Source organism: Podarcis gaigeae, assembly GCF_964106915.1.
Source record: "Podarcis gaigeae genome assembly, chromosome: 5".
Lineage (NCBI taxonomy): Eukaryota > Metazoa > Chordata > Lepidosauria > Squamata > Lacertidae > Podarcis > Podarcis gaigeae.
This window is the reverse complement of record NC_139681.1, coordinates 20930312-20950101: the sequence shown is the minus strand read 5'-3', so window position 1 is coordinate 20950101 and position 19790 is coordinate 20930312. Positions and strand designations below refer to the sequence as shown.

Here is a 19790-nt window from a genome sequence, read left to right as displayed (position 1 = left end):
TCACATATGCACAAATTAGATGTGATACAAGAGATCTGTGAATAAAATAGCTACAAGTAGTTCATTAGTTGCCAACTGACCAGATCTTCTTCCAGAATCATTTGCAGTTAAAGAAATAAAAACAAGCATTTAATGCATGCAATTAAAAAACAAACATACAAACCATATCCTTGCCTTCAGAAGATGAACTCAGTCTATACTGACTCTGTATGTCCCTCATCCCTAAAAAAAAGGAAAAAAAGCTGCTCATCCCTCATCCCTAAAAAAAGGGAAAAAAGGTGCTTTCTCTTGGAGATGACGAGTACTCTATCCATTGTAAATAAGCTCAATTAAAAGCAAAAGTAGGCATGCTGGCCCATTAGAAAACAACAACAACTCCACAATCCACAGTAGGGTAATGTGTTTCACAAAGCAGGGGGTGAGGGAGATCAGAGTTTCTTTCTTATTTAAGCACAATAAGATGTTGTAATCATGACCTGCAAGATAAAGACCACAGGCTGAGATTCCATTCATTTGAGGCAGTAGAATCTAGCACAAAAGTTACTACCCATTTCACAATGGCTTTTTCAGATCACCATTTCAATCTGTGAGCAATCATTGTAAAATTGGTGCAGGGCGGCAAATCTTTTCAATTCTGCAAAACCAACAGAAGAGTCTTGTAGCACCTGAAAGATAAAAAATATATATTATGACACACACAATATAATTCACTTCATTGGATGGATAAAGGGTTATCCTGAGTTGCAGGGACACAATTGATGGGGAGCTTGTAAAAAGAGATCAGAGGGAAACTAAATGCTGAATTATACAGTTGAGGATAATGACCTTTTAAACTGCAGTGATGCACCAAAAACAGTAGTTGATAACACAGACATTCTTGCATTGGTAAGCCAGTTTTTAGCACATCCAGTGTGGTTTTAAAAACCGTAAACCCAGCCCCTATTATGTTGATTCCATCTGCAAATAATAGCACTGGTGCATTGTAATACAATGGTCTCATGGTTTGAGGTCACGTCATTCAATAACGAACACCTTAAGGTCAGTGACAGAGCATCCTGAGAAGGTGAAATGTTACCTCTTTGGCTTTTCTATACTGCCATTTCAGATTTGTGCTCGTTCATTCTTTTGCATAGACCAGCTAGAAGGCAACTGATGACATATATTACTTTGGAAGATGAGCAGGTGAATTAGCCCCTCAGGTTGTATTGACATTCTTAGCTCCTGTAATAATTATGTTAAACTAGATACGGGAACAAAGTTGGTACCTGTCTCTGCCACAGCGTCTGGTCCCTCTTGTCCACAATCCTGTTATATGGCCTGTTACTCATAAAGAGGTGTTTTGAGGTTAATGGGCTGTCACCCAAGGCCTGTGATAGGAAAGTGTCACCAATGCTGTGGGATGTAAACACAGGAGCAGTCAATGACAACATTCCTAGAGTGTACATGTTAGAACATGGGGAGGGATGTCTGTCCAGCAAGCAGGTAAACTTCCTGGGGACGGACTTCCTCCGCATGTGACCAGTGGTGGGTGTGGCCTCACCTGTGCAGGTAATGATAAAAGCACAGGGCAGACCAGCCATCTCTCTCTTGCCTCTTCCCTCTCTTCCATCTTCCTTCGATGAGGAAACATCTAAGGATGCCCTCTTGGCTCTCAGCCAAGAGAGGACAGTACTATCTTCCTATAAGATAGTTTCTAAGTGTATGTAACCTTTTTAAGCCTGCCTACCTTCTGGGATCATATTGTGAACAGAACGTGAGTAAACTCTTTTATACTTTTATAAAGACTGTGTCGTGTCTTGGATTTTAAGAGGGAACAAAGGGGAAATTACCAGAGTAATTATTATAGAGGTTCTAGCGAACCTGTGCAAGCATTACCGTTGCGAACTTAAAGGGGAATGTCTATAAACTCTGCTGATATTTTGGGAACTTGTTAGCACAAGTTGGATAAGGATATAATTAGTCAATATATCCTCTCCTGCACCCCAGAACATTCCCACAAATGCATCTCAGATAGAAGAGAGGCTTTCAGTTCTGTAGTCACTCTTGTTTTATAACAGATTGACCTGAATCCTCTCCTCTGAACAGGTTAACCAAAATTGGATGATTACCAAAGTCTCAGAGCTGTTTGGAAAGTATCAGAAAAGGATAAAATACAACTGAATAAAATAGGCATTCACAGCCACAACTGCAAGGAAAGTTTATTTTTTATTTCATTTTTTAAATTAAGACTACGATCCTAAACGCACTATGGAGTAAGTCCCATTTAATTCAGTGGATTTTATTTTTGTGGCACACGTATTTAGTCTATGAGAAGGTGACGGTACACAGGTTTTTTTTTAACCATATAGTGAGAAAATCCCCTTATAAAATATGGGAGAAAATATAAAGAAATACTAGAACCAAAGACCCCCTGGGGGATCTCACCGACAGAAGGCATGGCAGTAAAAAAGAAAAATATGAAAGGAGACTAGCAATGTATAGAATGATATTAGAAGAAAACAATAACAAATTGACGCTGAAGAAGTTTGAAGAAATTAGGTTGTACCTGATGGATTAGTTACAATATTTTCAATTAAATGAAAGATTAAGTATAGATTAAAAAAAGGATTTGAAAATAAGATATCAGATTTGGAAAAAGAACTAATCCAATCCAAAGGAAAATATATTTCAAAAATGTACAATCTATATCTTGAGTGGGAGGTAAAAGAAAAGGTAAAAAAAAAGTGGTGCTGGTGCGTTGGGCCCAAGAACTTGGATAGAATATTCACATGAACCAGTGGAAGAAATTATGGAAGTGGACATGAAGTTTACAGTGTGCTATAATCTTAGTAATGAATTTAAAAAGATACTAAAATTCTCATTTACAAAGAGACCAGACCAGAAGCCTTCTTTTTAGCAATAATGTCAACAGAATTTTTTTAAAATAGAAGACCACTCTTCATGTACGCAAAAACAGCAGCCAGGATCCTGGTGGCGAAGAATTGGAAGAGTGAAAAGACCCATCACAAAAACCGAATGGCAGGTTAAAATGATAGAATACTTACAATTGGCAAGGATGACAGCGAGAGTTAGAGGATACCCGATGCAGAAGATCAATAAGGAATGGATAGTATTTAAAGAATATTTGAAAAATTATTGTGATAACAAATACAATAGAACTTCTTTGATAAGATTTTGGAAAACAGAACAACAATAAGGCACTGTGTGATAAATAACAACATGAGAAATAGTACAATGAGAATAATCGGAATTATATTTTAATTACTTTAATTTTTTATCTTTACCTTTTTCTTTATTTTCCTTTTTCCTCTTTCTTTGAAAAGTAGTTGTAGATTGTAAGGATGTAGTGTGTGGTGTAAATCTTGTATTGTTGTGTGCTGTTATGTAAGTCAATGTTGATTGTTTAATAGTTAATCATAATCATAAGGATTACACCGCAAATTTTAATGATAGGGTTGTTACCTGTTCATGATTATTATGGGTTGCTCATATTTTGAGACCACAAGGAAATAATATTATAGAGTTCGTTGTTTGTTTGGTTTATTATTTTGGTTGCGTCCCAACAGTCTTCAATGAGTGTGTTTTCAGTTTCCAAACTATGCATTTAATGGAGAAAATGGTTTCTGATGGTAGGGTCTTTTTAAACTACCCATTTGTTGTTTGTAGAAAAACAATAGGATTCCAGCATTGTAGGGGCTTGGAAGAGATGACCCTCAGGGTCCCTGCCAACTTCACCATCTGATGGTTCTGCTTCTACACTGTGGAGCAGCTCTTTAGGGTTTCAGGTGGGAGTCTGATCAGAAGACACCAGGACCTGGACCTGGGACCGTCTGCATGCAAACTATACATTCTACATCATTGCAATAAGGTTTTCCCAGTGGCCAGCAATCTGCAGTGGATCTGTTGGCTCTTGCATCAGCTCATTTCCAGCTTCCATCTCTTTGCTTATGGTTGTATCCATGCTTGCAACTCATGAATGGGCAGAAAACTTTTCTGTTCCACGAAGCCTTTGCAGGCAATTTAAAGCACATCGCCCACAATGGTCTGCTGGTGTTTGTTTTTAATTATTTTAATTATTTTAATTATTTTGTTATATATATATATATATATATATTTGCTTTCGTAGATTTTCACGGGTACAGGAATGCAGGTTTTGGTGTCCTCGGGTGTCATCCCGTGTAAAAGTTGGGGTGTCTAGGCGACGTTTCGACGAGGTCTTTAACACGGAACATCACCACAAGAGAATAATCATGGAAGCCATCGAGATAGAGAAACACCCTCACAACATGAACAAGCGTGACGACACATCCCGCTTGCCAGACATCTGGAAATTAGCCCTCCCCACAAAAACTGACACCAGATCCAGAGGCACACAGAACGCCAACACCAATCAACCACACCAGACCCAAACCCAGACCCTCTCCACAGATGAATTACTGACACCATCCAGTAGCCAATCCATGGTGGCACCTCCGGATGCTGCACCCCCCTGCAATCCCTACACAGATCTGGCTGACACAAGCCACAAAACCACAGCTCGCCCCTATACACGAAGCCAAGCCAAAGCACAACTAAGTGCAATACAGCCATCTTCTCAAGAAAACTCTTCACAAAGTTCAAGAGGTCAAGACACAAAGACTTTAGCAACTAATCCACACCTAATGACCCACCTAAGTGGTACTCAGGATATCACTCAAGAAATCACTCAAGGTATCTCTCAAGTAATTAAGGAACAAAAGAAGAAAAGGCACACTAGCCTGGGAACTTCCTCTCTGCCCAGAACATTGGAGGCTAGACACCACACCCCCTCTACAGTATTTATAGGAACTCAAACATTGAGATCCCGCTCTGTTCCAGTAACAAGAAGCCGAAAGCACCAGCCTGAAGATGACGAGTGAGACCTCGTCGAAACGTCGCCTAGACACCCCAACTTTTACACGGGATGACACCCGAGGACACCAAAACCTGCATATATATATATATATATATATATATGCAAATGTAAACCACTGTGATATATTATATGTAACTAATATTGCTTCCTAATTTTTCTGGTACCACTTCATGCCTTTAGTTCCATGTCTTGCTGCCATGAAGACACAGTGATGGGAAACAGTTCACTGGTGACATTTCTGCTAATTGAACAGTTGTAAATACAGCTGAGCCACAAGAGAAGTAAAAGGAAGCTATTCTAGGAAGTGCAGCACCTTCCCACATTTTGTGGGATAAATGTCTGTTTCTGTTTCTGCCGATGTGAACAGGACCCTTGCAATGTTGCAAGCAGCTTCTTGTTCTCTTGATCTCTGTCCATGCAGGTGGTTTGCAATCTATCGGAACCACCTGCACCATCGGGGCCTGGTAGGGACCCCAAGATCTCCTGCAATGCTTTTGCAAAGTTTTTTGCAGATAAAGTCGCTCAGATTCAGAAGGAGGTAAACTCCACCGCGGGAGCAGGGCCAGGGTGGGAGAGTGCTAGAGTTTTGTCTAGTCCTGTTACATGGGATCAATTCCAATCTGTTACCTCCGAGGATGTGGACAGGCTGCTTGGACAAGTGAAACCGAACACCTGTATCCTTGATCCTTGCCCATCCTGGCTGATAAAAGCGAGCCGGGAAGGGCTGGGCGATGGGCTCTGCGGGGTGCTGAATGCTTCCCTCTGTGAGGGAGCCTTCCCAGACCAGCAGAAAGAGGCGGTCATTAAACCACTTCTTAAAAAAACATCTTTAGACCCAGCCAATTTGGCCAACTATCGCCCAGTCTCAAATTTACCATTCTTGGGCAAGGTGATTGAGCGGGTGGTTGCCAAAAAATTCCAAGCACGCCTGGAGGATGCAGACCATTGGGATCCCTTCCAATCGGGATTCAGGCCTCACCATGGGACTGAAACTGCCTTGGTCGCGCTGGTTAATGATCTCCGACGGGCTAGGGACAAAGGTGAGAGCTGTTTCCTAGTTCTGCTGGATCTCTCAGCGGCCTTTGACACCATTGACCATAACATCCTTCTTGACCGTCAAGCTGGGGGCACTGTTATACGGTGCTTCCGCTCCTTTCTCCTGGGCCGTGTCCAGAAAGTGGCGGGGGGATGAGTGTTCAGACCCCTGGGCTCTCACTTGTGGGGTGCCTCAGGGTTCCGTCCTCTCCCCCATGCTTTTTAATATCTATATGAAGCCGCTGGGAGAGATCATCAAGGGGTTTGGGCTGGGTGTTCATCAGTATGCAGATGACACCCAGCTCTCCCTCTCCTTTAAATCAGAACCAGTGAAGGCGGTGAAGGTCCTGTGTGAGTGCCTGGAGGCTGTTGGAGGATGGATGGCGGCTAACAGATTGAGGTTGAATGCTGACAAGACAGAAGTACTGTTTTTTGGGGACAGGGAGCGGGTGGGTCTGGGGGATTCCCTGGTCCTGAATGGGGTAACTGTGCCCCTGAAGGACCAGGTGTGCAGCCTGGGAGTCATTTTGGACTCACAGATGTCCATGGAGGCACAGGTTAATTCTGTGTCCAGGGCAGCTGTCTACCAGCTCCACCTGGTACGCAGGCTAAGACCCTACCTGCTCGCTAAATGTCTCGCCAGAGTGGTGCATGCTCTAGTTATCTCCCGCTTGGACTATTGCAACGCGCTCTACGTGGGGCTACCTTTGAAGGTGACCCAGAAACTGCAATTAATCCAGAATGCGGCAGCTAGACTGGTGACTGGGAGTGGCTGCCGGGACCACATAACACTGGTTCTGAGAGATCTGCATTGGCTCCCAGTACGTTTCTGAGCACAATTCAAAGTGTTGGTGCTGACCTTTAAAGCCCTAAACGGCCTCGGTCCTGTATACCTGAAGGAGCATTTCCACCCCCTTCTCGGTAGTGGCGCCTGCCCTGTGGAACGCCCTCCCAGCAGATGTCAAAGCAATAAACAACTATTTTACTTTTAAAAGACAACTGAAGGCAGCCCTCTTTAGGGAGGTTTTTAATGTTTGATGCTGTACTGTTTTTAATATTCAGTTGGAAGCTCCCCAGAGTGGCGGGGGAGATCCAGCCAGATGGGCGGGGTATAAATAATACATTATTATTATTATTACTATTTTGCGGTTACTGTATTTATAAACACGGGGAGGTGAGGTCAGCAATCCTTTCTGATCTACTGCAAAACACCCAGCGTTCTTCCCACCTTCTTCCCACCACTGCCAACAGCAATTTAGAAAGCAATTAGGACTGCAGGGGGGAGCGGGACAGGGATTAGTTGCGCCCCCATCCCACCCTATGCATATAAGCATGTGATGCGTTATCACAGATCTCCAGTTCAGATAATTGAGATAAGGATCAGCAGAGTGATCAAGTGAATGGAACAATGAGGAAAGGTTGGAGCATTGGGGACTTTTTGGTTTAGAGAAAAATAGAATAAGAGGTGGCATGACAAAAATTTATAAAATATTGCATTGCATGGAGATAGTGGATAGAGAAAAATTTCTCTCCCACTAAACTACACTTTTAAAAGCTACACTCCCAAAAGCATTTAACTTTCCCCCCTTACAGTTTGCCTTTGCTGTTTTATTACATTTTTAATGGATGCTTATTGTTTTGATATATTGATGTAAACCACTTTGTGAGGTTCATTTCAAAAGCAGTACATAAGAGGGACGTATTTCTGACTAAATGGATCTGTCTTGATTTATAATAATTGAAAATCATGATCAACCAAAAATAAAAGAGGAAAAAAACTTCCTAGCAGAGGCGGATTTAGGGCAGCCCACCCGGTCGTGGAGGGGCCAGAGGGGAGCAGAAGGATGGAGGAATGAAAGGAGCAGCATGGAGGGCGAGAGGGGGCAGCCAGACATGCTAATGCACTTATCTCGCCTCCTGGGCGGGTCCCCCCTGCGGGGTGGGGTGGGGGGTCATTGTGTGAAGAGGGAGCGAAGAGGAGATGGGGGGACGGGGGGGGGGAGAGGAGCGGGGAGACCAAGGAGGAGGAGGAGGAGGAGAGCGGCTAAGGTGACCCGCAGGGGAAGGCGTGGCCAAAGGGCGCCAAGGCAGGGGTGGCGGGGGCGCATGCGCGGGGGCGGTTTGTGCGGGAAATGGCGCGCGGCGCCAACCTGGATTCTATGAAGCGAAGCGAGAGGGAGTGGGGGATGGGCGGTCGTTGAGACCAGAAAGAGGAGCGGGAAGAACACCCCTCCCCCCCCCCCGTTGCCCCAGCAAGACGTTGGTTATGGCGCTGATGCTGCGGGAAAGTAATAAGGGAGGACAATGGCGAGAGGGAAGCCCTTCAGAGTTATCTGGTAGCCGCTCCCCAGGCGCCACCACAGGACACGGCGGCGGTGGCGCCATCTTCCCTCAGAGAATATATATATTTGGCGGCGTATCAGCACACACACACCCTGCCCACAATCCTTCCACACACACACAAAGTGTGCACTGCCGATCTGGGCTCCGAGTACAAATTCAGTAAATAAAAACCATGAGAACATAGCAACCCGGAACACTGAACTGCTTTTATTTGTAGGAGGACGAGGAAAGGAAAACCAGCAAACAAAGTTTAGATATAAAATACATAGCTGCGTTTCAACCTATTACTAGTTCGTTTATACATTATGTCCCTTTCTCCTCCAAGGTTCAAAGATCACAATGTTTCCCCGCGTCAATTGTAACGTGGCAACTTTCCAAGCACAATGTACCACAAAGTAACTTCCTAATATGAACAGCAGCAATGCCAATGTGACATTAGCCCTGTGCTGGTGGTTGTTTTAATGAACAGTTAAACTGCATGGCTACTGAAACACACGGAGCAGGAGGTCACGTTTCTGCTCGGAAATACGTGTTGAATTAACAGCGCAAACTGCGTTTTGACACGCCAAAGGCTCCCAAATTTATTGTGGCCTATGCTTTCGTGAAGGACGGTCTACTTTCTCCGAAAAAGTTTCCCAGTTGCTGAGGAAGAGGGCAGTGAGCAGGGGAGATGTGTGTCTCAGATGTTTTTGGGGGGCCAGTGGAAGTCCTCAAGAGCACCATTGCACCCCCAGTCCCCGGTTTGGTAACCCTCTTGGGAAGACCATATCTTTGTCCCATTTTGAGATACGAAGCTAATACCGAGGATGACGTGACTTGGAAATCAGCTTGATTGTGAGCTTTTTATTCATTTATTGTGGGACAGGACTGTCAAGTGAGATAGAAGTACGATTCTCAAAAATGGAATATTAATGTCCCTAGCCGAGGCCAAAGTGTCTGGAAATATTTACTATCAAGTATAAATGGTTTGGAATCCACTTCACATACCATCATAAACAGACATACTTGGATTCCAACGTTGATGAATCCAAAAGTCTACTTCACAGCTAAAGCATGCCGCAATCCCTAGATTTGGAAGTCTACTTCACAGCTAAAGCATGCCGCAATCCCTAGATTTGGATGTTATACTATGATCACCTGAAAAGAATGCTTAGAAATACAGGGGTACCTCGGGTTACAGACACTTCAGGTTCTAGACTCTGCTAATCCAGAAATAGTACCTCGGGTTAAGAACTTTGCACAGCATCCTAAATCTCCCTTCCAAAATAACAGAATTTTGAAGCAAATTAGTTGGGACACATTTCTATATTCTGGAACGAATAAGACACCCCCTTATATTCTAGGTAGATGTTCCACCGCTATGATGAATAATATATTGAGATAGATTGCAACGTATTGTATCCCAAAGGATACAAGTAAATGTTTTCCAGGAAATTCTGCTAGTCCCTACTGTAAGTACCTTACAGGAATACAAGTTTATATCAATTGCCGTCTGCAGAAATACACCAAGCTTCTAAGCGATGATGATGGCAGAAATTAGAGACATTTAATTGTGTCTCTCCCACCCCCAATGTGAGCCCTCTTTTCTTCAGGGATAATCTTTCCTGAGACAGTACTGATATGTTTGCTGAGGTTTCCACATCTTTCTGTAACGCCCCCAACCTTCACGGAAGCTTTTTTTTTTCAGCCGTAAAAAATGTAGTTCTTACTCGAAAAAAAGTTTGAAAAATATATTGAATTTCCCACAGCTCACCACTCGGAAAAAAGTTTCCTCGCCGATTCTGAGTCAGCATACCTATGATTAGGGTTTATAGATACACCTAGGGAGGGTCCCTTGTGTTAATTATCTTATGCAAAAATAACAAAGAATGTACCATCAGAGTACATTCTTGATTAACAAACTGCCAGGGACTGGGAACATTCATTGTATGAGCTGGAAGGTTGCAGGACGTTTTCAGTCTCTTTGAGGATCGGAGGCCACTATCTTGCCCCGGGTGCAGGGCGGAGCGGCAGGCTATTTGGATGCCGCAAGTCCCTGAAAGGCAGAGGAAAATGCCACGTGAAAGTTGTGGGGATAGAAAGACAGAAAGAGAAATAGTGGAACTGAACAAGAAAGGAAGCACCAGCAACGTGTGAAGCAAGCCTAGGAAACGGAAAGCTCGCTTTCCCTCAGAATGCAACCCCCTTGCAGTTACAAGCGACAGTGCCTTGAGACTGTGTAGATTCAGGATTTGGTTGCGACGTCTGTCCGGGGCTGAATACTCTGAGCATCTAACATCAACCGCTTGGGCTTGAAAGACCTACTGACTTCTTGGCAAGAGGAGTTTGCCTCCCCTTTATTTGCCATGGTGTTACTCACATTCTTCCCTTATAGCTTTTCCACCGCCTAACCTTAACGAAAACCTCTAAGCGGCTTACGAAAGCATGAACATGATCGATAAAAGTCAAAGTGAAAAACATGCAAAATGCAATTACAGTGAAGCTAAAACCACCGATTAAAAGGCATAGTAACTTTCTGCAGGTAAAGGTAAAGTAAAGGAAACAAAGTTTATAGCAGGCGCCGAAAAGGGTGCAGTGAAGGCGCCTGCTTCATCTCAAAAGGCAGGGGGTTTCAGAGTGTACTTGTTGCATCTAGGCTTCTTGGGCAAAGCCTTTCAACATGCCTAAGTCTTGGCGCATCTCTGTCTGTAAAATGAAAGCTTCATAATAATATTTTTAAAAAATAAACCACAGTTCTGTCTAGCTCTCTCGCTCCTCAACCCATCCTCTCAATTTCCTTCAACTGTGCGCACTAATCTCCAGGCCTAGGGGGCTATTTTCCAGTTTTGCTAAGGGGTGATGCCAAAGGAAGGGTGCGCTCCAGCCCATCTAGATTCGTCAAGCAGCGCTTGAAAAGTGAACTTGAAACTCGCTCCTCCCCAAAAGCCGCCTCCCCATTGGAGCGCTTCTCTCCAAGGAAAACGCGCCGGCCAATTGGCAGCCCGGAGGGGCTATAAAGGCGCCGAACTCCAGAAACCTGGAGCGGGCCTGGAGGAGCAAGGGCAATTTTGGAAACCAAAACCAGCTTTGTTGGAAGAGAGCGAGGCAGCCCTTTTGCAAGATGAAAACCACCAGCCGAGGTAAGAAGAGAGGATTGCTATGAAGATTTTTAGTTCACTTGTCTATAAAAAATTGCTCAAATGATTGATATAAATTCAGGGTTTCATAAGCGACGGTTTTAAAAATGAAGGGTGTTTCTGGGTCAGGACGGGGTGTAGGGAAGGCTTTCAAAGACCCATTTGTGGTAGCCGGGGAGGAATTACACAGGGGCTCAAATGTCTTCGGATGGAAACATTTCGCAAGATTGGTTTGCACATCTTTACTTGTAAGCATGAAGCATGAAGCATTTACTGCATTTTACTGCATGAAGCATTTACACACACATTTTCTGATTGATAAAAACCTTTCACATAAACGGGATTAAATTTCCGAATAATCGTGGTTAGGATCGGCTGCGGAAAACGATGGCAGGCATAGAAATAAGAGCGTAGACTTCTTACTTAAAATTCTTTGGTTTGTTTTCTTGCAAGCCTTGCTCCGAGCAACCGGAGGTTTATTTAAAGGCCACAAAGTGCGTGGATTTGAATGTCAGGTACAAAAGCCTTCCGGTAAAAAGGGAAGGCTTTGCCCTTCTGCGCTCTGCCGGGTCAGCGAGGCGGTTGAAAGAATGGCCACCGAAGCTTTCTATACTGGTGGTCTTTTTACGCAGTGGAACCTCAGGCAGCGCCCGATTCTGGGGGACTTGCTCCCGGGCAAAGGCAGGCGATGCAGCCCCGAGCTTTCCATGTCGGGAGGAAGATCTGCAAGCGTCGCTTCAGTTTAACCCGAGCGCTTCCGTCAGATTTGCCTCTTTGTCTTTTCCCAGGAGGAAGCTACCCCAAAGTCGGAGGAGATAGGAGAAAAAGGACCGTTTTCACCCCTGCCCAAATCGAGCTCCTAAAGAAGTCCTTTGAAGAGAACCGGTACCCCGGATACGAGACTAGGGAGGCGCTGGCAAAGTGCATCGGAGTCGAAGAAGATCGTGTGCACGTAAGAATCGGGATGGTGGGGGCTCCCAAGACTTCCCTAAACCGCCCATACTGGAAGAATTTGAAACACTCATAATAATCCTTGCGTAGTCGGAGGCCTTAGTTCACCCGGGTGCCTCTCAGCTTATCGCGAAAGGCGCCTTGTTCAAGAGCTACCTTCCTCTTTCTTGGTTCTTTTTTTTGGGGGGGTGTATCGTGGGTGTAAAGGCTTTTGAACATAATGCCTATATGCCCTTCGCACAACACAAAACAAGTTAAAGTAGGTTCTCCCACTGTAATACACTAATCTTTGTTTGGTTGTTGTACCTGAAAGTGAAATTATGACCTTCCCGTTTGGAAATAATGGGCATTTGGTTCTCTCCTTTCTTCTGTTCAGATCTGGTTTCAAAACCGACGAGCCAGAACACCAAAGAGGATCGGTTCCAGGATAAGGATCGGGAACCAGGCTGCAGCTCCTTATACCTACAGTGAGAGAACCTGTCCAAGAAGCAGCCTGGACAGCAGCCCAGAAAGCAGCCCAGCAAGCAGCCAAAATATTCAAAATATTCACACGCAACAAAATTACCAGCCACAGAACTTGCATTATGCTGAAAGCTATGGAGGAGCAGGGTTGTGGCAGCCGCCTCTCAACAACACGCAACCGGGAGAGTGTGCCCCGCAACAGCAGAGCTCCCCGGAATTGAACCCTGCTTATCAGCAAGCTGCTTTTAGTGGAACTGGGCTTTCTGAGACTTCCCAGGCGAGCAACTGCCCAGTTCCATATTATGGTGCAGAGATGGTGAGGCAGCCTCCACCACCATCTGATAACTTCTTCATGGCATCAAGCACTTACACTCCCTGGTCTGCAACGGGGAATTAATTATTCAGCTACAAATCCTGGACAAATGCAGAATGTTGATGGAAGTGTTTCGGACTCTCAGTTTTTCTCTTTAAGTCAGGTTCCAGATTAGCATCCCAACTCCTTCCTTGCTATCCTGTACATATTTTCCAAGCTCCCTCTTGTAATGCCTTTTAATGTATGACTTCAATGTTTTGAATAAAGTTTTTTCTTTTAGTAGCTTGTCTGGAGTCTTCCTTTAACTTTCCATTTACTGAAACATTCACTTTCCTGTGTGCAAGCTTAATTTTTCCATAGAAACAAGTCAGTTGTGCTGTACATGTGGTTCTAGAGATAAAAGGTCAGGTCTACTAATGGCTGAATATTCCTGAGACACATTTTAATGCACCAATGGCTTTCTGTCCCTTTCCTTTTCTTTTTAAGTCTCTGTATCTGAGGCTAGAGTATGTGGCAATAAATTTGGTGGGAAGTTGCTGCATTTTCCTTGTATGCAAAAGTATATTTGTAGATCCTGGTATAAGTAGATTTAGTAACACTTTTCTGTGTTAATAAGTTTGGTTTCCGTTCATGAGTCTTCCATTTTTTAAAAAAACATAAGTTTGAGATGGGGATATAAGGTTTAATTGATTTTCCTACCATGAGTGTGTTAAGTTGTTTTCCAAAGCTTTAAAGACATATAAGATTAACTGGTATGTGCCTTAGCCTGCAACATGGGCATTTATATCTATTAAAAACTTTGTGTGGGGGATATTTTGAACACTTTATTTCTTTTTCTTAGTTGGTCTTTAAGGTGCTACTGGAAGGAATTTTTTTATTTTGTTTTGACTATGGCAGACCAACACGGCTACCTATCTGTTTCTTTTTCTTGCTCTTAATCCCCCCCCCCCCGTTTTGTGCTCTATTGCCTTCAATAAGCTTTATGGGAGGGTTGTCTGTGAACTTGAGGTACCACTGTATATGCCTGAGGGAAGGTAGCCGTGTCCTGTGGTGGCGCCTGGGGAGCGGCTTCCAGATAACTCTGAAGGGCTTCCCTCTCGCCATTGTCTTCCCTTATTACGTTCCCTCAGAATCAGCGCCATAACCAACGTCTTGCCGGGGCAAGGGGGGAGGGGTGTCCTTCCCGCTCCTCTTTCTGGTCCCAACGGCCGCCCATCCCCCACTTCCTCTCGCTTCGCCTCATAGAATCCAGGTTGGCACCGCGCGCCATTTCCCGCCCAAACCGCCCCCGCGCTCGCGCCCCTGGTCTCCTCTGGTCTCCCCCCGCGTCTCCTCGGTCTCCTCTTCACTCCCTCTTAACACAATGACCCCCCGCCCCACCCCGCAGGGGGGACCCACCCAGGAGGCGAGATAAGCGCATTAGCATGTCTGGCCTCTGAGGAAGGCTGCCCCCTCTCGCCTTCCATGCTGCTCCTTTCATTCCTCCATCCTTCTGCTCCCCTCTGGCCCCTCCAGGCTCAGCGGGGGGGGGGGCGGGACCGGCTGGGCTGCCCTAAATCCGCCTCTGCTTGGAAGTTTTTTGTTCTCTTTTATTTTTGGTTGATCATGATTTTTAATTATTATAAATCAAGACAGATCCATTGAGTCAGAAATACGTCCCTCTTAATCCCTACCATTTCATTTACTTATGTACTGCTTTTGAAAGGAACCTCACAAAGTGGTTTACATCAATATATCAAAACAATAAGCATCCTTTAAAAATGTAATAAAACAGCAAAGGCAAACAGCAAGGGGGAAAAGTTTAATGCCTTTAGGATTGTAGCTTTTAAAAGTGTAGTTTAGTGGGAGAGAAATTTTTCTCTATCCACTTTCTCCATGCAATGCAAAATTTTATAAATTTCTGTCATGCCACCTCTTATTCATCTTTTCTCTAAACCAAAAAGTCCCCAATGCTCCAGCCTTTCCTCATTGTTCCATCCACTTGATCACTCTGCCGGCCCTTTTCTGAATTATCTGAACTGGAGATCTGCGATAACGCATCACATGCTTGTATGCATAGGGTGGGATGGGGGGCGCAACTAATCCCTGTCCCGGTCCCACCCCCCTCCGGTCCTAATTGCTTTCTAAATTGCTGTTTCCTTTGCATGGCAGTGGTGGGAAGAAGGTGGGAAGAACGCTGCGTGTTTTGCAGTAGATCAGAAAGGATTGCTGACCTCACCTCCCCGTGCTTATAAACACAGTAACCGCAAAATTTGTTATTTTAATGCCTTTGTCTGGGATCATCATCTGGCTTTCCTTTTACTGAAGCATTCTCTTCCCTTTGGCCAAGCAAGCTAAAAGCACTTCAATACTGAAATCAAAAATAAAAGCTGAACAATTGGCCACTTGTTCAAATAAAGGCCACAGTCAAAATCTGGGGTTGGAACAAATGGGTATATGTTTCAAAAGGTTCCAATTTTGCTTTTGATATTTTCGGGTTGATGTGGGTTAAATGTTTAGCTGGGGTTCTTGGTTATTTTAATATGGGTATAAGTATAAACTGTTCATTATTGCTATCATTATAATTATTTATTACTGTATTACTATTGGTTTCTTGGTTTGCTATTTATTTGTTGTTGTTTTTAATGTTTGATGTATTGTGTTGTAAGCACAATGTATTTTTGTACTTTTTGCAGAAAACAATAAAGCATATATGGATACAGATATATACGTGTGTTTTTGTGCATGTGATTCTACGGGGATGGATTTTTCTGAGCCCTGCCTGCCTGCCATGCTACATACTGCACTCCCTTTTCTGCTTTTACGTGCAACTTCCACGAAGGAAGAGTTCACCCAAACCAAAATCCACAGTATCTTGATGATGTGACTCAGACATTGGGTTAAATCCTGGAATTCAAAGTGTTAAATGAGGATGCTATTGGAGAGTATTGGGAATGCCTTACAAGATTCCAATCTGTTTATAATGCTACACATTATCACTTCATCATTCAGTATTTCCTCTTGTCCCTAATCTTAAACCAAGCTAATCCTTGCTGAGCTTCTGACAACCAGACAAGGGACCAATTCTGATTATGCGGTTCAGGGTTTGCTTTCCCTCTGCTTTCCACCCATATGGTTCTGAAACCGAGTTTCAGTTCCACGAGCTTATTTCTCTATTTATATCCCACCCAGGGGCCCCACTTGAATAGAAGATGGGGGGGGTCAGGTAAGCCCTGCCCTGGTCGATTGCCATTAGAGCACTGGGAGGGGGGGACAAGGGACCTGGGGGCAAGAGTTTTCTCCTAGGACCCCACCTTTCCCCCTGGGACATTGAGGCGGCCCACCTCCTTCTCCCCCCTCCGCCCTCTCAGCCCCCGACACCCCCGCGAGGGAGACCAGCCTGAGAGGCGGCGACTGGCTTGCGCCCGAGTGAGCTTTGGGGCTGGTAGTAGGGTGTGTGTGTGTGTGTGTGTGTGTGCAGGGATTGTGGTGTGTGGTTGTGTGTGTGGTTGTGTGTGCAGGGATTGTGGTGTCTGTGTGTCTGTAGACATTGTGGGGGGTGTGTGTGTGCAGGGATTGTGCCGTGTGTGTGGGTGTGCAGGGATTGTGGTGGGTTTGTGTGTGCAGGGATTGTGGGGTGTGTGGGGGTATGTAGGGATTTGAACCCTGTCTGGCCTCAGGCGGGTGGAGGCCCCATTAGCTAAAGTGGTACGTCAGGTTAAGAACAGTTTCAGGTTAAGAACGGACCTCCAGAACGAATTAAGTTCTTAACCCGAGGTACCACTGTACTGTCATATACACACTATGGTCTTATCCAGTTTTAATTTGCTATAACTTTTTAAAGGTTTAGCTGATGGCATTGCAATGCTCCCGTTGCTCGGTCCCAGCGCCTGCCAACCTAGCAGTTTGAAAGCACCCCCGGGTGCAAGTAGATAAATAGGGACCGCTTACTAGCGGGAAGGTAAACGGTGTTTCGTCACACTGGCCACGTGACCCGGAAGTGTCTGCGGACAGCGCTGGCTCCCGGCCTCTAGAGTGAGATGAGCGCACAACCCTAGAGTCTGTCAAGACTGGCCCGTACGGGCAGGGGTACCTTTACCTTTACCTTTTATTGCAATTATATGATAATGGGCATAGTAGCCAATTCTTATGGGCCAAGATCCCTCCCCCAAAAAAATATCTGAGCCCCCCCCCCCAAGTTGATGGGCATTGCTATTCAAATGGTGTGTATGTGCCATGTCATGTGATAAATTATGTGGGGTGGGGTTGCGTGGGACCTGGAGTGGGGGAGTGGGAAATGGTCCAGCTCTTTAGTAGAAGTAGGGACTTGGCAAAGAACTCTTCTGTCTCCGCCTAAACTCAAATCCCCCCCGGTTTACTATCCCTAGTACTTCAAGACTCCCATAAAAGTGGCTGGCTTAAAACAGTCTATCAAAAACTTCCCTCTTGTAGCCTGTCCTCACAACACCTACCCACTATGGGCCCTACTGAAGCAAACAGTCTAACTGGTCAATGTCTCAAAGATATGGAGCATCAGAACAACCTAAAGGAAACTCTGCCCTTGGTATATTCATTTTGCACCTCTCCATTTTGATACTTTGGCCCCATATCTGCACAAACATATTATCCCCAAATACAGACATGCTTTTACACTTGCAAGACTGGATGTTTTGCCATCTGCGGTACTTGAGGGTCTATTCCAAAAGATCCCGGCTGCCAAACGTCTTTGCCCCTGTGGAGATGGTAGCACCGAAACAGCGGCACATGTCCTCCTGTCTTGTACTAAGACCTGCGGAACGAGATGATCACCCCACCTGCAGTGGCGTAGCGTGGGGGGTGCAGGGGGGCCAGCCGCACCGGGCGCAACATCTGGGGGTTAGGGTAAGGGGGCGCAAATCCACGGGTTAGGGGGCCCAAATTACTTGCCTTGCCCCGGGTGCTGACAACCCACGCTACGCCACTGCCCACCCGTACTAACCATCCCAGGGCACTCATCCACTCATCCACTGCCACAATGTCCTTTCTTCTATCGGATCAAGATGAGCAGATAACAGCAAAGGTTGCTAGGTTCATAGCTGGGGCAATCAGAATTCAGGACTTTAAATTGTGCTCTTATATCAAATTTCCTTTTCTGCGTATACTGTCATGTTTTACTGTTGCTATGGCCATTGTCTAATGCGAATAAAGTTTTATCTATCTATCAGTCTTGTTAACTCTCCTGAGATATTGTGATGAGGGGTGGAATATAAATCAAGCAAGAAAGCAAACAGAAAGTCATATAGCAGACAAATAAGTCTTATAATTTTAACTCTATAAAAATCACACAACAGTAACCCATGTAGTACAGTTTGAAACTTTTCACTACTACACCAAAATACACAATATTGGGAATGCTATTAACAGAGCAACCTTAACCATGCCTACTCAGAAGTAGGTCCCAAGTCCCAAGTAAGTTAGGCTAGCACAGCATCCTAAATCTCCCTTCCAAAATAAGAGAATTTTGAAGCAAATTAGTTTGGACACATTTCTATATTCTGGAACGAATAAGAACCCCCTTATATTCTAGGTAGATGTTCCACAGCTATAATGAAGAATATATTGAGATAAATTGCAACGTATTGTATCCCAAAGGATACAAGTAAATGTTTTCCAGGAAATTCTGCTACAGTAGTCCCTACTGTAAGTACCTTACAGGAATACATATTTAAATCAATTGCCTTCTGCAGAAATATACCCAGCTTCTAAGCAAGGATGATGGCAGAAATTAGAGACATTTAATCGTGTCTCTCCCACCCCCAATGTGAGCCCTCTTTTGTTCAGGGATAATCTTTCCCGAGACAGTACTGATATGGTTGCTGAGGTTTCCAAATCTTTCTGTAACGCCCCCAACCTTCCCGGTAAGCTTTTTTTCAGTAGTAAAAAATGTAGTTCTTACTCGAAAAAAAAGTTTCCTTGCCGATTCTGAGTCAGCATACCTATGATTAGGGTTTATAGATACACCTAGGGAGGGTCCCTTGTGTTAATTATCTTATGCAAAAATAACAAAGAATGTACCATCAGAGATCCATTCTTGATTAACAAATTGCCAGGGACTGGGAAATAGTGGAAGTGAACAAGAAAGGAAGCACCAACAACGTGTGAAGCAAGCCTAGGAAACGGAAAACTCGCTTTCACTCAGAATGCAACCCCATTAGGAACACAAGTGAACAGCACAAGCAACGCTGACTGCAAACCCTACATAAATTAAGCATAATAGAAACATCGCCACCCACCCCCACCCCCACTCATATCCCCACCCTCCACCCCTTTTTTTCTCCCCCTAATGTCTCAACAAATGAAGCGGATTTGTAAAAATGTTACATGTAAAAAATACGAGAGACATTACACATACTTCTGTAAAACAAGAAAATCTTTAATAAAAGAAGAAGAAAGAAAGAGAATGTAACCCCCTTGCAGTTTCAAGCGATAGTGCATTGCGACTGCGTAGATTCAGGATTTGGTTGCGACGTCTGTCCGGGGCTGAATACTCCGAGCATCTAACATCAACCGCTTGGGCTTGAAAGACCTACTGACTTATTGGCAAGAGGAGTTTGCCTTCCCTTTATTTGCCATGGTGTTACTCACATTCTTCCCTTAAAGCTTTTGCACCGCCTAACCTTAACGAAATCCTATAAGCGGCATACGAAGGCATGAACAT

General features: G+C 44.5%; 1 long non-coding RNA gene across 1 annotated transcript in view; it reads right to left on the bottom strand.

Annotated features, from left to right (window-relative positions):
* LOC310845429 overlaps positions 1–14353 on the bottom strand; it is an 82625-nt gene extending 68272 nt beyond the window's left edge. The window contains exon 1 of the long non-coding RNA XR_014564712.1: positions 14302–14353. This is a non-coding gene — a long non-coding RNA (uncharacterized lncRNA). The remainder of the gene's footprint in view (positions 1–14301) is intronic.
* Between the last annotated feature and the right edge of the window lie 5437 nt (positions 14354–19790).